Below are 22,500 nucleotides of genomic sequence, written 5' to 3'. Positions count from 1 at the left end.
GGAGGTGGGAGGGGGGAAAGGGGGGAGGGTAAGGGGGAGGGGGCTGCTACAACACTCTTTCTTCCTCGATAGTGGTGGTAGATTCGCTGGTGGTGTAGGTGTGGTGGTGGTAGATGGGGTGCAGGCAGTTGGTGGTGGTAGGTGGTGCAGGCAGCTGGTGGTGGTGGTAGGTGGTGGGTGGTAGGTGGTGCAGGCTGATGGTAGGCGGTGCAGGAGCTGATGGTGGTAGGTGCGCAGCTGATGGTAGGCGGTGCAGGAGCTGATGGCAGGCAGGGTGGTGCAGGCAGCCGATGGTGGTAGGCGGTGCAGGGAGCTGATGGTGGTAGTGGTGCAGGCAGCTGATGGTGGTAGATGGTGCAGGCAGCTGGTGGTGGTAGGTGGTGGTGGTAGGTGGTGCAGGCAGCTGGTGGTGGTAGGTGGTGTAGGCAACTGATGGTGGTAGATGGTACAGGCAGCTGATGGTGGTAGGTGGTGCAGGCAGCTGGTGGTGTAGGCGTGGTGTCAACGCGAGAGGATCAGCTTACATCAGGTCACACAATCACAACTGCCCGAGTAGGGTGGAGGGCATGGTGAATGTCTTTTGTTTTTATAGGTTTAACAACTTTATTGGCAATGCTTGGAGTACAATTTGCCTATTCTGTGTAATTCAGTCAGGTCTTGATACTGAGGGTGTTATCGCCGTTCACTGCCACACAGGACAGAGGTTCATATACAGTATACGTCATATTCTATTTGAGGACTAATCAGTGAGAACTAGCAAATTTAGGATAAACAGTTGAAGAGTAGGACGAGAGAGACAGGCTGGATAAGGGAGGCAGAAGGGAATAACAGAGGGAGATAAGGATTTAAACAGGAAAGGAGGGGGGGAGGAGGCAGACCAAGAGAGACAGACATGTAAGCTTCCTGACTCACGAGGAATCAGGTACAGTCAGCAGACAGAAAAGGTGAGTGGATAGACAGACAGACAGACAGACAGACATAAAGGCAGGCAGACATATGAACGAGATGTAAATAAAGAAAAAACACACCTTCTTCCGGCCAGGTGTCGAAGAAGGCAAAATTACAGGTAAACAAAGAGTAAACATGCAAACAATGAAGGAAACACAAACACCAACAGAGAGAGAGAGAGAGAGAGAGAGAGAGAGAGAGAGAGAGAGAGAGAGAGAGAGAGAGAGAGAGAGAGAGAGAGAGAGAGAGAGAATTCAGAACGTTGATCAAGGCAGCTTCACTCCTCTAGTGTTTACAACCTCTGGTGGGATGGGACCAAGTGCAAGATGCTTCTGCGCCAGACTCGCGGAGGTGATATCCTAACAGAAGCAGCAGCCCAGAAGTTATGTTACAGCCTGGATGAGATGTCGACTGTCCTTCTCTCTCCTTCGGTTGGCTTTGCTCTGCCTCAGGGGAACGAGAGCATCGGCCCCAAAACCGACAACAGTTGCAGATATTGACTATGAGGCAACAATCACTGAATGCCGCATAGATCTGCGGCTCAACTAACTCAACACAGCTAGGATAACAACTTATGTATTAGGATATTTAATATTAAGGTAATAAAATGGTGGCAAAGGTATGGCTATTGGGGGAGGCTGGAGGCCATTAAAAAAAAGTAGTAGTAGTAGTAAAGTCTCACAAGCCACAGGAACACAAGCAAAGTAAAAGCTGATCCGTGTTGCCCCCGAGAAGATGGCGAGGCACGAGACGGTGACTGACGAAGTGCTAACACCCATCAGGAGGGAGGGAGCGAGGGAGGGAGAGAGAAGGAGAGAAGGAGGGAAAGAGAGAGAAAGGGAGGGGTGGGGAGGGAAGGATGGAGGAAGAAAAAGAAAGCGGTGGAAAGGGGATGAGTAACAGAAGGAAAGGGGTAGGAGGAAAGTTTTTTGGGGGATGGGGAGGAGATGGAGAGTGAAGTGATGGGGTAAAGAGATGGAGGAGAGTGAGTATGTGTGTGAGGGAAGAGAGAGGGGAGAGAGGGAAAAGGAGGAATCATTGGTAAAAAAAGAGTGGGGTAATGTTCTCGCACACCTTATCGTCACTCACCACCGTCACCATCATCACCCTCATCACCACCACTATACCCTCACCAAAACCATCTTCTCCACCATCACCCTCTACACTATACTGTCACCAAAACCAACCTCTCAACACCCTCATCACCACCACCACCACCAGAACATCAAGGAAATACTCCCCCCACCCCCCGCGGTTATTGGTGCTTGCCGTGGTAATGGTCAATTAGCGGAGAGATTGTAGATGAGTCGCCCCATTGCTTTACCAAACCTCCTGACGGTGTGCCTCCCCACACACGCACTCCTGACGCTGTGGTCGCCTCCCTCCCCCCACACACACACCTCCTGACGCTGTGGCTCCCCCCTCCCTCCCCCACACACACTCCTGACGTTGTGGTCGCCTCCCGTCCCCCCACACACTCCCCTGACGGTGTGGTCGCCTCCTCCCCCACACACACACCTCCCTGGCCTGGTGTGGTCGCCCCCTCTCTGCACCTCCCCCACACACCGTTCTTCTCCCACACATTTCTCCTTCCCCTGTGACTGCCCTCCCCAAAACACAAACACCGCCCCTACCCCCTCCCCACACACTGCACCCCTCCGCCACACACTGCACCCCTCCCCTACACACACTGCACCCCTCTTCCCACACACTGCACCCTCCCCCACACACACACTGCACTCTCTCCCCACACACACTGCACCCTTTCCCCACACACACTGCACCCCTCTCCCCATCACTACCTCCCCCACGCACTGCACCCTCCCCCACACACACTGCACCCCTCCCCACACACTGTACCCCCTCCCCCACACACCACCCCTCCTCCCCACACACACAGCAACATAACACACAGAACACCCCCTGTCTGCTACACTTTCTCCTGGACACACCTCACTGCTCGGGTCGTCAGGGGGAAAATCCTGAGGTGTAAAAAATATATATATATATATATAAATTTCCTCTTTTTTTTAATTTAATAAAGTTAACATTTATATGAGTTTATATTACCTGTTAATTATGTCTTAGATTTATTATTTAACCTGTTTTTTGCACCTGTGGTCGTGGTGTTTTATGTAAGAGTAAAACCTCCGGCTCCTTTAAACGTGGGTTTTTAATATACGGTTCTCTTAAAATCTGCGTCTTAAAAATCCAAGTCCATAAAATCTGACTCCTCAAAATCTGACTCCTCAAAATCTGGCTCCTCAAAATCCGGGCCGTAAGTCACCTGTCCAATAACCTGATAAAGTCACACGTGGACCAGCGAGGTGACAGTGTTACCAGCTGAGGCCGTGACCACAACACCTGCCCCGCCTCCTGTTACACTGTTACCAAGTGGCGCCGTCTCCGTTAACACACACACACACACACACACCATCACTACCACACCAACTACCACATCACCAATTATCATCACGCACACCACCTACCGTCACTACCACGCCACCTACTACCACCACTACCACACCACCTACCATCACCACACCACCATCACCACACCACCATCACCACCAAACCTACATCAGCAGCCACCATCACCACTAACCCAACAACCACTACCATCACCACTTCATTTTTAACAACCCTTATACTGCTACAATTACAGTCATAAAAATCTCAAACACCATTACCACTATATGCAACTACCACCGTTAAACCACAACTATTACACACACACACAGACACACAGACACACACACACAGACACACACACACACAGACACACACACACACACACACACACACACATCAAAGGGGATAACGTAAGTCTTAAAGCTAAACTAATATGTCAGCATCTTCCTCCCCTTCTCCTCTCTCCTTTCCCCTCCCTTTTCTCTCTCTCCCTCCTCCTTCTCCCTCCAATCAATCCACCCCGCCCTCCAGAGCTCACAAGACCTTGATTAAAATGACTAAGGCTGAGCTTTCGAAACTCTTTTCCCTGGCTTATATACACACAAAATACACTTCCTTCCCTCCCTCCTCCCTCCCTCCCTCCCTCCCTCCCTCCCTCCTCCCTCCCTCCCTCCCTCCCTCCCTCCCTCCTTCCTTCCACCAATACCTCCCACCCCCACCCTCCCTTCCTTCCTTCCTTTTTATCCCTCCCTCCTTACTCCCTCTCTCGCCTCCACCCTCCTATTTCTTCCCTTCCTCCCCTCTTCTCCTCTCACCTTCCTTCCCCTTTCTGAGTACAATCCCAGCCAACACTACCACAATCCTATAACACTACCACAATCCTACGTAAACTCATGCAAGGTTCTTTCTTGATGTGAGAGAAACACACACACACACACACACACACACACACACACACACACACACACACACAAGAACCATTTTCATGTGATCATGCGGGTTCCAACAATACCAGTATAAACAGAATAGAATAATAACGTCTAAACAAGATTGAAATAAACCCTCGTCAACTTTGTCAATTCTCCACGTCAACTATTTGGGACTGTAGCGCTTGTGTGGGCGGTTCTCTGCCTGCCCTGGCGATGGTCACTGGATGTGTTATTATCTAGTTTAATATATTGGTTTTTATTATTATTATCTAATATAGTGTACAAAGCACTGTCTGATTGTCTGTGTCTGTCTGTCTGTCTGTCTGCTTGTGTCTGTCTGTCTGTCTGTCTGTCTGCTTGTGTCTGTCTGTCTGTCTGTCTGTCTGTCTGTTTGTTTGTAACCATTTCAAATAAATAAAAAATTAATATAAAGCGAAAAATGCCAAGAATATTTCAACTTGTCTGGAAAGGCCAACCAGTGATGTTCTCAGGCCAACCACTTGTAAAAAAAGGCCAAATTTGAGTTATCTGGTCATAAAAGGCCAACCTTTAGCCACGTGTTATGACCAGTGAGGCATGACTTCAATCGGCACACAATGACGGAAGTGATAAATCAAGTTCAAAATCATATAACACTTTTTATTAGCGTTAGTTCTGGTTATGGTGACACACTGCCAAGCCAAGCCAAGCCAAGCCAAGCCCTCCCTCCCCTTCACACAACACGTCGAAAAACATCCAGAATATTCTATGGCTTATCACCAAAGCCATATAAGCAATGGAATAAAACTGCCTTTATTTTATTTATTAATACTTAAAAAAAAAGTCATTTGCAAGAATGTAAAAGGTGGCGGGGGTCTTGACGTCACAACCCCACCATTCTATAGCCACCATTCAGAGAGGTCGTCGTCACCCACCCACCCACCCACAACCTCAAAGATGGAACCCCTCATTAAGAACCCACTGAGGGGGGATATGTAATAGTTAAATGTAAACAATGGTATGGAAAAATTACAACAAAATATAAAACAAACGAATGTTGATATGGCGAACCCTGGAGCACAACAAGTCAACAACAATAATAACAACAACAGAAGTCAACAACAACAACAATAGTTAACAAGAACAAACAAGCAACAACATTACCTTGGGAGTGAGTAACGACCTCTAACACCTTTACTACATTAAACAACCCAATTACTGCTGGATGTAATTGGCCTTTTATATACCATTCATAAATTATGCCGTCCCATTAACGACCACCGTACAATAATACATAAACACAGCGACTAACACATACATACATACATACATACATACATACATACATACATACACACATACATACACACATACATACATACACGTCCAGGTATAACGGTAATATGTAACGACGATCCATGATGTTGTGTAATGGGTGGTTCCTGTGTTGCGTGGTGTTCCTGTGTTGCGTGATGTTACCTGTGTTGCGTAGTATTGCGTGGTGTTGCATGTGTTGCATGGTGTTACCTGTGTTGCGTGGTGTGTTGCGTGGTGTGTTGCGTGGTGTGTTGCTGTGTTGCGTGGTGTGTTGCGTGGTGTTACCTGTGTTGCGTGGTGTGTTGCGTGGTGTTACCTGTGTTGCGTGACCGAGGTTTGATAAGTATCGTGATAGGACGCTTGTATTGTTGTTTTATATCAGCGGGGGACGGTGTGTGTGTGTGTGTGTGTGTGTGTGTGTGTGTGAAAAGGATCAACTTAACATTAGTCTCTCCCCCCAGCTCAGCTTATTTCACTGATTCATTCACTCACCCATTCATTCATTCATTCATTCACTCATTCATTCATTCATTCACTCATTCATTCATTCATTCACTCATTCATTCATTCATTCACTCATTCATTCAGAGGTTTAACAGGTCAATAATGTCACGAACTGCTAGACTAAAGACCTGCTATCACCACCACCACCATCACCACTACCACGACCACCACGACCACCACCAACACCACCATCATCATCACCATCCTCCACCTACACCCTTAGCTGTCTTCCTCTCCTCTCCTCATCTTATCCATCTCCATTATCATCATCGTCTTCTCCCTCTTCTTCTTTCTTCCCCTGGGTCTTCATTATCTTCCTCTCATCTTCATCATATGTTCCACCTGAGTGTGTCCAATGTTTACTACCAGACAGGTGTGAGAGATGACCTTCGCTCTACCTGTGTCTTATTAGCCACAGGTGAAACGATACGACTGTTCTCTCAACCCGGCAAGGTCAGGGGGGGTCTACTGGATTACCTGAAGATTAGACACCCTACCTTATCTCTCACCTGAAGATTAGACACCCTACCTTATCTCTCACCTGTGGGATGGGTTAGGTTAGCCTTAGGGTGTTTAATCATCAGGTGCAAAAAGTTGGGGTGCCTAATCGACATGTGATCTCAATGCTTATATTTTGGGTCAAAGGTCAGAGGTCATGGCGTGAGTGTTACCTGGGCGTGGCACAGCGTGAGGAAGAAACTTAATACTCCCTGTGTGAGTCTCTGTCGCAATATGACCAAATGGACTAAAGTAATAATTGTCACGATTACCTGTATGTATGTATGTATGTATGTATGTATGTATGTGCGTGTGTGTGTGTGTGTGTGTGTGTGTGTGTGTGTGTGTGTGTGTGTGCGTGTGTGCGTGTGTGTGTGTGCCGTCAACAGCTTCAACACGGGCTGCAATCCTTTTTTGATGTTAAGATATGCAAATTACTCGCTGCCTAATTTGCATATTTTTCATTTTCACCCACGTGTCCCCTCACATATGTTACGGGATATTGACTGTCTCGTTTACTTGTTGAAGGAGGAACACACACACACACACACACACACACACACACACACACACACACACACACACACACACACACACACACACACACACACACACACGAAAATCATCATTAATTCGTAGTTTAATATACGTTCGATTAAAGTATCTCTCCTTTTTTTTTTTGCATTAATTCCAGGTTGTGTACAGAGGTTATACTTCATTCCACTTTTAAGTAACCCATAACAATCAAGATCATCAGTGTTACCAACCTCCACAATCCCGACAACCTCACCGTCTTCTGGTAGTAGCTGAATAGAAACACTCTCGTCTGGTTGGTACCATTGTCACTCACCTGGGGGAACAAACACAGATTTAATATACAGGTAAACACAAGATTATTTTAAATGTTTTGTGTTGTGTTTTAAATATTAGATGATGAGACATGTTTTATTATAATGATTATGTCAGTTTCAACTCCATTTAGTAGAGACACAATTGCTCTTCTTCCTTCCTTCTTCCTCCTCCTTCCTTCATTTCTTCTCTTCCTCCTCCCCATTCCTTCCTTCATTTTTTCTTCTCCTCTTCCTACTTCCTTTCCTCCTCCTCCTCTCCTTCCTTCATCCTTTTCCTTTCCCTTTCCTTCCTCCTCCTCTTCCTTTCCTCCATCCTCCTCCTCTCCTTCCTTCATCCTCCTCCTCCTTTCACCTTCCTCTCTCCTCTTCCTACTTCCTTCCTGCCTCCTCCTCTCCTTCCTTCATCCTCCTCCTTTCTCCTCCTCTTTCTTTATCCTCCTCATCCATCCCTCCTCCTTTCCTTCCTTCCTCCTACCCCTCACCCTCCTCTTCGGCTCCCATTCTCTCTCCCCTTCCTCGCAGACTATCACGCCTTCCCCCTTCCAGCTTTCATTTCTCTAGTCAAACTTAGTCCATCCCATCCCTCCCAACACACACACACACACACACACACACACACACACACACACACACACACACCTTAGAAACTTAAAATCGGCAATTACCCCCAAAAAATAAAATCGGGAAATCCTTAAACCCTAAAATCGGCAAATCGGTCAAAATATCCAAAAAATCGGCAAAATCCGATAAAGAAATAACAGACAAATACCCAAATAAAATTCCCAGCGCAGGACTGTCTCATGAGATTTATCGCCCATTCCCATTCTCATTCCAAGACCATTCCCAGACCGTCCTCCTCGGATCTGATGTTACCGCTAGCCAGTAACCAGGAACCGTGACACGAATATTCCAGCCGCATTCCTATTCTTGTAGCCACATTCCCATTCTTGATGTGAGGGTCAAACTAGTGGTGGCTGTACACGCAAACATTGCAGTTCCCAAACCTAACCAAACCTAACCAAACCAAACCTAACCAAACCTAACCTAACCTAACCTAACCTAACCTAACCAACCAAACCAAACCAAACCTAACCATACCATTCCCAAACTGAAGGTAAAACGAAATTTATTCTATGTACTTATAAAAAAATATATTAAAAAAAAGGAGAGGAGAGAGAGAGAGCAGGTCAAACCATAAATGAAGAGTAATAAAGGAGGGTGGGGTTAGATACGAAGAGAATACTGAGAAAGGAGATACGAACAGAGATGAGTCCAGTTTACCCTCATATTACGACCACGCAACAACCACATCACAACCACCACACCCTCACCACAACCATCACACCGTCACCATAACCCTCAGACCTTCACCACAACCAACACCACCACCACCACCACACCTTTAACAACCATCACTACCACTACACCTTTACCACACCTACACCCACCACAGCCCAAAACGCCTCAGTGTCAACCCATGAATATCAATCAAAGTTACAGCAAAATTGATTCTCGTTCACTGCTCTCTCTCTCTCTCTCTCTCTCTCTCTCTCTCTCTCTCTCTCTCTCTCTCTCTCTCAAGATCAGGTTACCACAAACTCATTCACCCTTCCTTACCCCTCCCCTCCCACCTCCTCCTACCCTCCCCCCCACCTCCCCTCCCTCCTTCCTACCCTCCTCCTTACCCCTCCCCTCCACCTCCTACCTCCCTCCTCCTTCCTCCCCTCACCTCAACACCCTACCCTCCCTCCCTTCCTCCTCCTCCTCCTTCCCCCTCACCCCAACCATCTCTCCTCTCCTCCCCCATGGTAGGAGGGGCAGTGGGAGGCAGGACTGGGAGAACAAGTCAGCCTGGTACTGGTGACTGACCTACCATGGTGATGGTGCTACTACAACTACCATCACCTACCAGGGTGTGGGAGGGTGATGGTGCCCCTACTACACACACCACCATCACCTACAGGGGTGTGGGAGGTGATGGTGCCCCCACTACCACAACTACCACCATCACCTACCAGGGTGTGGGAGGGTGATGGTGCCCCTACTACCACAACTACCACCATCACCTACCAGGGTGTGGGAGGGTGATGATGCCCCTACTACCATACCACCACTACACCACCAATACATTAACCCACCTCCTATCTCAAACAAATACAACACCAACTGATTGACGCAAGAGACACAAACATCGTCTAACAAACACAAACACCTGACAAACACTTGACAAACACTACAAACACCTGACAAACACTACAAACACCTGACAAACACTACAAACACACAACCAACTACAAACACCTGACAAACACTACAAACACCTAACAAACACACAAACACCTAACAAACACAAACACCACAAAACACTACAAACACCTGACAAACACTACAAACACCTGACAAACACTACAAACACCTGACAAACACTACAAACACCTGACAAACACACGATCTGAATAATACACCCCTCTGGAAGGTGGTGGTGGGAGGGGGGTTAACAAGACATCAACAAACTTACTATTTTGATGACGGAGGGTTTCATGTGGGAACCTGACACCTGAGAGGCTGAGGGGTGGAGAGGGACGGATGGAGGAGGGGCGGAGAGGGCGGAGGGGGGAGGGCAGGAGAGGGAAGGAGGATTGATTGGTGGAGAAGAGGATTACCACGGGAGAGCAGATGGAAGGGAGGAAGGAGAGGATTTATAGGATGGGAAGGAGGAAGGGAAGGAAGGAAGGAAGGAAGGAGGGAAGGAGGAAGGGGACTAGCTACTCAGGGAGAATGGGATTATTGGGGGAGGCCAGATGGGGAAGGGAGAGAAGAGGGTTAGGTTAGGTTAGAAAAAGATGGGGTTGGGTTAGGTTAGGTTAGAAAAGATAGGGTTAGGTTGGGTTAGAAAGATAGGGTTAGGATAGGTTGGGTTAGAAAGATAGGGTTAGGTTGGTTACTAATAAAGGTTAATCATATAAACGTAAAACTAAATTAACCCTAATAACCTATTCTAACCTACCTAACTTTACTTAACCTATCTAACCTTCTAACCTAACCTATCCCAACCACTACCCACCCACAACCCTCCCCATCTCACCACTCTACCCCACCCACACCCCACCAACCCCCAACCCAGCCACCCACCCAACCCTTCATCTCACCAACCCCACACCCCAACCACCCTAATGCACCAATAACAACAACGACAAGTAACAAAAGTCTCAAGGCCCTGGTGGTTCCGTCTACAAGTGGTCAAGACTGGGACATACTGGGATGGACCGGTCTAGTATGGTCCAGTGTACCAGTTCACCCATGACCTTAGGTAATTAGGTGAAGGAGTTAAGTGCAGAACCACCCAGAAAGTTCAGGCGTCTCAAAAGTACGACCACCTACTTCATTATGCCTACTACCACTACTACTACTACTACTACTACCATCTACCACCACTACATCTACCAACATCACTATTACTACCACTACTAGCACCACTAACCATCACTACATCCATTAACACAATCAAAATTACCATCAGTCCATCAACCACCATCATGTAACTACCACTATCACAACTACCACCATCACCAACCAACATTAATAGCTACCTGGGCCTCGTGTTCACTATAATTATCATCATCATCATTATTTAGGTAGTAGTAGGTCTCTCTCTCACACACACACACACACACACACACACACACACACACACACACACACACACACACACACACACACAATATCTCCCTCCCATTTCATTTCCAGATAATGGTTTGATCCTCGCGTTGGGTGGAGGGAAAATTGAGAGAGAGAGAGAGAGAGAGAGAGAGAGAGATATGGATGATAAGCTGCAGAAGGAACCGGGTCTTAATGGGTCCAACCAATCGACACATCACCTGCCTGACCCACAAACGCATCCTAATCCACCAGCACACCTGTCTGACCCACCAACACACCTGTCTGACCCACCAACACACCTCCTGACCCACCAACACACCTTCTGATACACCAACACACTCTGACCCACCAACACACCTTCTGATCCAACACACCTCCTGACCCACTTGCACACCTCCTGACCCACCAACACACCTCCTGACCCACCAACACACCCTTCTGACCCACCAACACACCTCCTGACACACCAACACGCCTCTTGACCCACCAACACACCTTCTGATACACCAACACACCTTCTGACCCACCAACACACCTCCTGACACACCAACACACTGACCCAACACACCTTCTGACCCACCAACACACCTCTGACCCACCAACACACCTCCTGACCCACCAACACACCTTCTGACCCACCAACACACCTTCTGACCCACCAACACACCTCCTCTGACCCACCAACACACCTTCTGACCCACCAACACACCTCCTGACCCACCAACACACCTCTGATATACCAACACACCTCCTGACCCACCAACACACCTTCTGACCCACTCAACACACCTTCTGACCACAACACACCTTCTGACCCACCAACACACCTTCTGACCCACCAACACACCTCTCTGACCCACCAACACACTTAATCCAACAACAACCTGTCCACACATCTGGTCAGTCTCTGCACACACACACACACACACACACACACACACACACACACACACACACACACACACACACACACACACACACACACTTTACGAGAGAAAAAGATGATTTTCTCCATATTTATCCTTTAAATAATTAATACTAAACAATAGCCGTAGTACAGGTTATGATAATGAGAAGAGGAAAATTATATCCGGTTTACAGAAGTGAGAAAACAGTTAGTAGGTTCTGACAATGATACGGGAAAATTATATCCGGTTTACAGAAGTGAGAAAACAGTTACTTGACCCGTAACAAGAGCAGAGATTTTCCTATCTGAATCATCCACTACCCGACACTGACATAAACCGGGAAACCAATAATGCCAGGTAACAGTGGACACCTGTATTTCCAGTTCACTTAAGAGAGAGAGAGAGAGAGAGAGAGAGAGAGAGAGAGAGAGAGAGAGAGAGAGAGAGAGAGAGAGAGGAGTGTAAAGTTGAATAAGAGATGAAAGCAAACCTAAACAAAAGAGTAAAAGAACAAATGAAAAACAAAGATTAGAAGAGGAGGTGGAGGAAGAAGAGGAAGAGGAGAAAACGAAGAGAAAGTTAAATGAAAAAAATAGATAAAGAGAAATAGGATTAAGAGAGCGACACACACACACACACACACACACACACACACACACACACACACACAGTCACACACACACACACACACAGTCAAATTTTATCCAATCTAAACTATCTATCATCATCTATCACCATCATCACCACAATCAACCACCACCATTCTTGCCAACCAACCAACCAACCACCATCGCTAACCAACCAACCAACCACCATCACTAACCAACCACAACAATTGAATCTGCCTGCACCACAACCCGCACCATTACTCCTATACTAACACCACCATTACCACCATTATCACCAACGTTACTATCACCTGTCCACACACACACACCTGAAAAAGAATTACGGCGGACGACCCGGATAGAGCTCTCGTCTCCCCCAGTCGACCCAGTTGTGAATGGGTACCTGACGTCAGTTGAGGAAATAAGGACGGTCGAGTACAGTGCTAGACACCCCCCTCCCTTGGCCCCCACTTACCCCTATCGACAAAAAACAATCATTCACATACGCAACAACGGCAACGAAACCACACAAGGTAACGAATTGTGATACCATACAACTGTACTGAAACCACACACACACACACACACACACCTAGGCGTAACACTGCAAGCAACACCACGCAACATCATACAATATTACACTATACAACACTAGTGTAGTAGGTAGTAGGCAGCTACCGAACAGGGAGGTACTACCGCCTGGGAAGATATTGGCAGCATAATGTGTTGTCTAATGGTAGACCCTGCTGCCATATGTGACCAAGTCCCAGGTTGCTAATCTGACTTTCTGCCTCATTTACACACAATATTGTAGGGTCTCAATTGTTTCTATTACAGGACAAAACAACATACATATATAGCGTTTCTCACTGTTGATTTTTTTTAATTCTTGCATTTCTTTGTATGTATTATTATCATAGTGTTGTTATTATTATTATTACCATTAATATTTTGTTTTACTTTTTATTATAAATTTTATTTACTATGAATTATTATTATTATTAAAATTTCGCCCCCGGGGCCCTGATGTGGGTCAGTGACCTGTGCCCGGGTGGGCTAATACCCGTAAAAAAAAAACTACACAATACACTACACCACGCCACACTACACTACACAACACACTATATATTATCACATTCACAAAACTATAGTCATTGATCAGGTAACGACAAAAACAAATAATACTAATAAACAAAAACAACAAAAACAAACAACTAATATAAACAAGTAAATAAAACATCAAAACAAACAAAATATAAATGTCCTTTAAAAAACAAATCCAACGAGAAATTAAAAACACACTTTAATATAACTCATGTATGAAAGAAAGAAAGACAGACAGACAGACAGACAGACAGGCAGACAGACAAACAGACAGGCAGACAGACAGACAGAAAGAAAGACAGAAAGAAATAAAGAATGAAAGAAAATGCCTTCACCGCCCCCAGCACTCAGGTAAGACGTAATACAAATAGCTTTAATATATTCCTAAACTCTAAAATCTCATCCAGTGCTAAACCATCCTGGGAATATTAGCTTTTAACTCTTTAGTACGACACGTTCCCCTCCAGCTATATACTGTATCATCCTGGGAGAAAGAAAAATTGCAAAATGTCACAAAATACGCGGGAAGGACTTTTTGTTGATAATTTCCTTCATGCCTTCACTCATTTATTTCTATCATGCCTTCGTTCCATCATTTCTATCATGTCTTTATGTATTTCTATCACGTCTTTATTTATTTCTATCATGCCTTCATTCCTTCATTTCTATCATGTTTTTATTTATGTATTTCTATCATGTTTTCATTCGTTTATTTCCATCACGCCTTCATCGATTACTTCCATCACGTCTTCCACCACACCTTCCACCCTCTCCACCACACCTTCCACCTTCTCCACCACACCTTCCACCCTCTCCACCACACACCTCTCCACCACACACCCTCTCCACCACCACCCTCTCCTACTCCTTCCACCCTCTCCACCCTCCTTCCACCCTCTCCACCACTCCTTCCACCCTCTCCACCACCACACACTTCCACCCTCTCCACCCTCCTTCCACCCGCTAAATTCCACCCTCTCCACCACTCCTTCCACCCTCTCCACCACACCTTCCACCCTCTCCACCACTCCTTCCACCCTCTCCACCACTCCTTCCACCCTCTCCACCACTCCTTCCACCCTCTCCACCACACCTTCCACCCTCTCCACCACACCTTCCACCCTCTCCACCACTCCTTCCAACAGCCAGTACTAGAGAGCCTGTCATCATCTCTCAGTCTATCTCATCCTGGTCACGACACACACACACACACACACACACACACACACACACTTTTTTCAATGTTTACGTGCGTGTGTGTGTGTGTGTGTGAGGTCAGGAGGGTCACTTAAGGGGTTTGAGCCCCACCTTCACTCATAATACAGTTATAAGTTAATTTGACGTCCTAATTCACCTCCAACACTCTAACAAACTCCACCATCAATACTCACCTCCAACACTCTCATCCAGTTCCAACACCATCATTCCCCTCACCACCACACCATAACCCTTCATCCATCATCACCCCTCACCACACCAGCCTAACGCACCCTAACACACACTAAGGGTAAAGACCATATACTGCGTCACACACACTATAGGAACTCTCTCACCCCCCCCAACATGACACTCTGGCACCGTGCCATATGTGTCGTGATGGATCTATTAAAGGGGGTGATACAATTTACAACTCACAACCTTCCCTGTGTTTGTGTGATATTCTGGTTGTGTTGTGTTGTGTTGTGTTGCGTTGTGTTGCGTTGTGTTGTAATTTATCTTAGTATTTATCACATACAAAAGAGGTTGAATGGCTAGTCTTGGTATAGTTTTTCTGAAGGAGATTACGTTAACGCCTTGAAAAGTAGGTTAATGACACGACCCCCAAAAGTAGGTCAAGGGCCCATGATCCCCAAAAGTAGGTCAAGACTACATGACCCCCAAAAGTAGGTCAAGGGCCCATGATCCCCAAAAGTAGGTCAAGACTACATGACCCCCAAAAGTAGGTCAAGACTATATGACCCCCAAAAGTAGGTCAAGGGCCCATGATCCCCAAAAGTAGGTAAATAACACTCAATTTCAAATTCAACCAAGATATAAATAAGTTGAAGAAGAAAGAAAGAAAGATCACAGAAGGAAGTGAAGAGAAGGATCTTATTTCTGGTCATCGTCTGTCAAACACGTCATCTGCTTCTATCTATCTATCTATCTATCTATCTATCTATCTATCTATCTATCTATCTTCCAATCTACATATATCGATTACTCTCTCTCTCTCATTATCCTCCCTCCTTCCCTCCCTCTCTCCTCCTCCCCCTTCCTTTCATCTCTCGTCCTCTCATCAGATTCCTTCTCCTTCTAACTCCCCTTCCACCTCTTCCCTGCCCTCACACCTCCTCCCCTCCCCTATCCCTCTTCCTCCCTCTCTTCTCTTCCTTTCCCTCATCCTCTCTTCCTTCCCCTTCTTCCTCTTGCATCCCTTCCCCATCTCCCTTCCATTCCCTCTCTCCTCTCTTCTCCCTCCCCTTCCTTCCTCCCTCTCTTCCCACTCAATCTCCCCAAGCCGGGCTTTAAGGGGGCAACAAGCCAGGTCCTCCCCCATCAAGAGAGGCTTTACCTCCTTCAGGCGGTCAAATATTTTTCACCACGAGGCGACTGTACAACCTGAGGAAGGGGGGTGGGGGTGGGTGGAAGGAGATGGGAGGGAGGAGAAGAGAGAAGGAGGGGAGGAAGGAAGAGGGGAGGAGGGGAGAAGAAGGAGGAGAAGGTTGGGGGAAGGAAAGGAGGAGGACGGGAGAAGGATAGAGGAGAGGGTAAAAGGAGGGGAGTAGAGAGGAGAAGAAGGGGGAAAATAAGAAGAGAAGGGGAAAAGTAGGGGTGAAGGGGGAGAGGGAAGGGAGGGAGGGGAAGGATGAGGTAGGAGGGGGAAGGGGGGAGAAGGAGGGAGAGAAGATAAGGGGAAACGCTTCAAGGGCATGGCAGGAGACGGAGTGTGTGGAGGAGGGGGGAGACAGGAAGAGAGAGAAGGAAGAATGAAGGAGGAAGAGGAGGAAGATGAAGAGGAAAATGAAGAAGAGGTTCAGAAGACAAAAGAATTTCATAGCTAACAATAACACCAACTCGGTGACCAGCTGCTATTAATACACCTTGTATATTCGGCCTCCACACACCTTGTACACCCGGCTCCACACACCTTATACACCCGGCTCCACACTATACATCCGGCTTCACACATCTTATACACCCGGCTCCACACTACACACACACCCGGCTTCACACACCTTATACATCCGGCTCCACACACCTTGTACACCCGGCTCCACACACCTTGTATATCCGGCTCCCAAACTGCTGCCATTCCGCCCATGTCGTTTACCTGCAAATTAAAAAGAAAAATTAATATCCCGACCTTGAAAAGAAAAAAATAATAATTAAATATTATACATAAAAGTTCTTGTACAGTCGGGGTCACAGGTCGTGAACACTTAGGAATATCTGACATCTACTTAAGAGTTATATGACTGGGATATACTAATAACACGACTTGTCATCACATATTATGCCTGAACCACAAAATGGGATCAAACTCCCCTTAATACCTAAGATCTTCGGGTACTTACATGCCAAATACTGTCAAGTGTTCAAGACTTTTGACCTCGGCTGTACATGCACCTGTAAAGCTTATGACCTAATGTTCACTAATAAGGCTAATTAATTTGGATCAGGTGAAGAATAGTCCCCCCCCCCCTCCCCAAGACTTTCAATTTAAGGTCAATCACTCAAACTCTATGCTAACGTATCATAACCATAACCTAGTCTAATGGTAAATTGACTTCATTCATCTAATCTAGAACTGAACTGACCTAGTCTAACCTAACCTAAGACTCCCCAGGTGTTTAATCATCAGATGACACAAACTCTGGGAAATTAGGACCTAACCTTCAGGGAATCCATATAATAGTCACTTAACACACTACCACCCCCCCCACCCTACACACACACACAGGTAAGTTGCATCACCTCACCTGTACACAGAGACAAACACGTTACCGAGTGTTACATCACAATAGAGCCTGACGAGGGAAGGAAGGAAGGAGGGGGTGAAGGAAGGAGAGAGAGAGGGGTGTGTTACCTGGCCACACATACAGGTAAGCGTGGGAACCCTCTCTCTCTCTTGCCAAGGTGTGTACAGTGTGACTCACTCAAAGACGCTAACATCAATATTAGCCAGCACGTCCCCTTCTGCCTGCCTCCGTCTGTCTGGTTGCTGCACCTTTCACCCATCACCATAACAACTATGATAACAACTATAAATAGAACATACTGTATGCTTACAACAAATACAACAACGACAAAAACTACAACAACTCTAACAACAATACGGTGTTATATTTTTCACAACCTTAGTTCAAACTCCCTCATGAAAATTTGGTACTCCAGCTTAAGATTAACCTAACCTAACCCCTCCTCAGGTAACGTTAGGGTGTTTAATCATCAGGTGAAATAAACTGGGCCGGGGTAGGGTGATGTGGCAGGTTAATCTTCATCATCACCACTACCACCACCCAACACATTAATGCCTAGACCAATAGCGTGTGGTAAGGGGCGTCAGCTGATGAGAGGCTGGGACTGGAAGGTGAGTTTGTTTACCTCTCTGTCTCCTTCCTCTTGGTTGCTCATGTGATGCTCAACAGGGTACCAGCGTCTGACTATACATACTGATACAACTGATCAGACTTATCTAACAAGTAATGGTGTGTGTGTCTCTCTCTCTCTCTCTCTCTCTCTCTCTCTCTCTCAATCTCTCTACTCCTCCCTAACCCCCCCCACCCCCCCCTCTCTCTGATCTTCGCTGGCTAACGGAGTGTGTATAAGCAGTTTAGTACAGTATATGACAGTAAAGGCGCCACCAAAGCGTGTAAAACAGTTTCAAGTCGACGCCGGTCTGCTCACGCTGGCGAAATACTGTACCGGGGGAGTGTGGCAGAGTGGGTAAAGTGTGTCCCATAAACCCTAACAAGAACGAGAGGTGTAGAAATTTTTTTTGGGGGGATCAACTGCAGTTTAGTCACCCCTCTCCTCCTTCTCCCCACCTACAGCTTATCTCACCTGATGATTAAAACACCCTAATATTTTAGGTTAGGTTAGGTTCTAATACTGAAACAAAAATACAGTACAGACACACAACAGACACACATTTTAAAACACGGTAAAAACACAAACCTAACGCTAACAACTAATACAAGTACAGACACAACAACAGACACAGCTTTTAAAACACGGTAAAAACACAAACCTAATCTAACCCAACATAACCTAATCTAACCCAACATAACCTAAGCTAACCCAACATAACCTAAGCTAACCCAACATAACCTAAGCTAACCCAACATAACCTAATCTAACCCAACATAACCTAACCACCATCCCTCAGGGTCTGACCTCCGTAACACCACCCGGGGTATAAACAAAGTCGTTACCACCTCCTATTGTACGGTCACGAAACGCTGCCACCCATAGCGTGAGGGAGTTACGTCACCAAGTTTACCTGAGTGTGAGGGAGTTACGTCACAAAATTTACCTGAGTGTGAGGGAGTTACGTCACCAAGTTTACCTGAGTGTGAGGGAGTTACGTCACCAAGTTTACCTGAGTGTGAGGGAGTTACGTCACCAAGTTTACCTGAGTGTGAGGGAGTTACGTCACCAAGTTTACCTGAGTGTGAGGAAATTACGTCACCAAGTTTACCTGAGTGTGAGGGAATTACGTCACCAAGTTTACCTGAGTGTGAGGGAGTTACGTCACCAAGTTTACCTGAGTGTGAGGGAATTACGTCACCAAGTTTACCTGAGTGTGAGGATTACCTAACAGATGATTAACCCTCACCCAAAGCTTATTTCACCTCATCATTAAACACTCTAACGCTACCTGGGGGGGGGGGGTAGGTCAGGTAGAGAAAGAGAGGGGATTTAAGAAAGATTAGAGGAAGGGAGGAAGGGAGGGAGGGAGGGGGCAGGCGACATCTATGGGTACCACCACCACCACCACCACATACCCACCCGGGGCACTGAGGTATGCGTGTCAGCTGTCCCTCGCCCCTAGCCAGTACTCCTGTGTCAACAACGCCGCCTCCTTATTACGCCAAGTCCTCTCTCTCTCACAACATCTGTAGAATTCTCCCATCACATGAAGATTAGACACCCACAGCTTATTTCACTTGAAGATTAGACACCCAGCTTATTTCACTTGAAGATTAGATACCCACAGCTTATTTCACTTGAAGATTAGACACCCACAGCTTATTTCACTTGAAGATTAGACACCCACAGCTTATTTCACCTAAAGATTAGACACCCAGCTTATTTCATTTGAAGATTAGACACCCAGCTTATTTCACCTGAAGATTAGACACCCACAGCTTATTTCACTTGAAGATTAGACACCCACAGCTTATTTCACTTGAAGATTAGACACCCACAGCTTATTTCACTTGAAGATTAGACACTCACAGCTTATTTCACCTGAAGATTAACTACCCTAACGCTACCTTGGAGGGGGGGAGGTTAGGTTAACTGAGAGGTAATCGAATCCTAAAAATTTTGCTTCAATTCATTTAGTGGCGTTGGGAGGGGGGAGGGGGGAGGTGGATGCTATTAACTAAAGCCTTGGGCATAAAGTGGATGTGAACGAAGGTAAGTGGTTGACTCTCTCTCTCTCTCTCTCTCTCTCACGATATTTACAACACACTACAACCACCACAACACCCTATCTCTACCACAACACACTCCCACCACCACAACAAACTACTACTACTACCACCATCAAACCAACAACACCACTACATGCTTACAATGGCCGTGTGGGAACAACGTATAGGGTAGAGGGAACATGTACGGTACATTAGCCAGACCATAACTCACCACCACTACCACAGCGACGCACCACAACCACCACACCTCACAACCACCATCACACCACACCAGCACCACCACAACACCATTACGAGGTTGTGAATGATCGCCATATTAGTCCTCTGGTCATACACAACCACGAGAGAGAGAGAGAGAGAGAGAGAGAGAGAGAGAGAGAGAGGTACTAAAACAAGGGTGGTGTTGGTACCGGAAGTGTTTGGGAGAGGTCGTGAGAGAGGGATGGAGGGAGGTAAGGAGGGCGCCGCCTACCATCTGTCTCCTGTCTGTCTGCGGCCTCGGAACTGTTGTCCTCCTGCTGACTAATACCCGTCAGCCGCCAGACCCCGGCACCACCCATCAGCCCCTCCACATCACCCGTCAGTCCCTATCCCTCCCTCACCGTCTTGTGTGAGAGACAGGAGAAGACAGAAAAGACAACCATACAGATAGACAGACAGATTATGTACAGGTAGAAAGGAAGATAGACAGAAGACATTTTAGGGGTCGTATTTAACAACTCTCCCAGTGTGTGTGTGTGTGTGTGTGTGTGTGTGTGTGTCGCTACAGCAAACTAGATGTACCACAAAGTGCACTAATTTCCATAACACCAAACAACCCCCACACACACACACACACCTTCTGAGTGACGCCCGAGGGAGCTAAGACCGTGGTGAGGTTAAAGCCCCCCACCATAGATAAATCACCAATAATCAAGGGCTTACCTGAAAGGCCCACATTACCTTCTACAGGTAATGTGGGACTTCCTGTTTACTATAGCGCCTCCTACAGGTATACTCTGGCACTGACCTGATGATTGGCAAGTTGCTTCTTCCTACAGGTAACAGGACTTTCTGATGACTGTGTCACTGCCCCGGATCACCTTAAGATTTGTCCCCCCCTCCCCACGAGCTTATTATACACCTTCCGATAACCTAACCTAACCCCCAGGTGTAATTAGCTCATGGGGGGCTAATCTTCAGGTGATCCAACTGCACCACCACCACCATCTAACGCAGCTGGTGACGCACTGCAACACCATCACCCTCAGGCCTCCCCCCCCCCTCTTCCTGGTAGTCAAGTCTCGGTGCATAGTTTGTAAAGTTACCCAATAAAACTTTACCAGATTTATACCATTTTTTTCTTCTTGTTTTCGTTATTATTATTATTATTATTATTATTATTATTATTATTATTATTGTTGTTGGTGGTGGTGATAATACAGGTTCGGGCTTCATATTTTTGTTCAGTCGATGGCTACGTCGTCGTCTTCCATACCAGGTGGCACAAATATTTTTCTTTTAAATTATTTGAAAGAAACATGAGGCCCCGGCAGCCTTAAAGTTCGTCAGGCAAGGTAAACGTTGAAGTCGGACGAAGTTTTTTAAAACAGGATCCATCATGGAGCATTATGCAGCTGTCTAAGCCAAAGTTGAGCCAAGAGTTTCGGACAAGTTGTTTAGATTTTGTTTTTCTACATGGAGTACCGGCAGCCATGTTGTATGAATCACGCTGACGTAAGACAAAGTTTGAAGAAGAAGATAAAAAAAGACCATCCAGGAAACATATCGTAGAAGTTCCAGCAAAACTGTGATGGTCGTTTCTGAGAGGTTGTGAATGTGTGAAGTTTTGGTGAGGTTGAGGACACACACACAGTAAAGGCTTAAACTCGCTACTAAACACACCAGTGCTAAGTGGGCGAAACTGAGGCCGATACACCTAGCCTACTTCACCTAATGATTTAACGCCCTAATGCTAACCTAACCTAACCCCCAGGTGCATGACGTGAGGGAGTTTAATCATCAGGTGAAATAAGCTTGGGGGGACAATCTTCAGTTGATCCCTCCTCATCCCCCCACACACCTTCTCCTCATTCCCCACACACCCTCCTCATCCCCCCACACCCCCCTCATCCCCCCACATACCTTCTCCTCCCCAC

General features: G+C 46.5%; 1 long non-coding RNA gene across 1 annotated transcript in view; it reads right to left on the bottom strand.

Moving 5' to 3' along the window:
- Window positions 1-22,500, bottom strand: part of LOC121858725 — a 138,151-nt gene that overhangs the window by 56,213 nt on the left and 59,438 nt on the right. Inside the window, exon 2 of the long non-coding RNA XR_006087497.1 lies at window positions 16,983-17,031. This is a non-coding gene — a long non-coding RNA (uncharacterized LOC121858725). The remainder of the gene's footprint in view (window positions 1-16,982; window positions 17,032-22,500) is intronic.

The sequence above is a fragment of the Homarus americanus genome, unplaced genomic scaffold (assembly GCF_018991925.1).
Source record: "Homarus americanus isolate GMGI-L3 unplaced genomic scaffold, GMGI_Hamer_2.0 scaffold74, whole genome shotgun sequence".
NCBI classification, from domain to species: Eukaryota; Metazoa; Arthropoda; class Malacostraca; order Decapoda; family Nephropidae; genus Homarus; species Homarus americanus.
The sequence above is the reverse complement of the archived record's forward strand: the minus strand, read 5'-3'. Positions and strand labels throughout refer to the sequence as shown.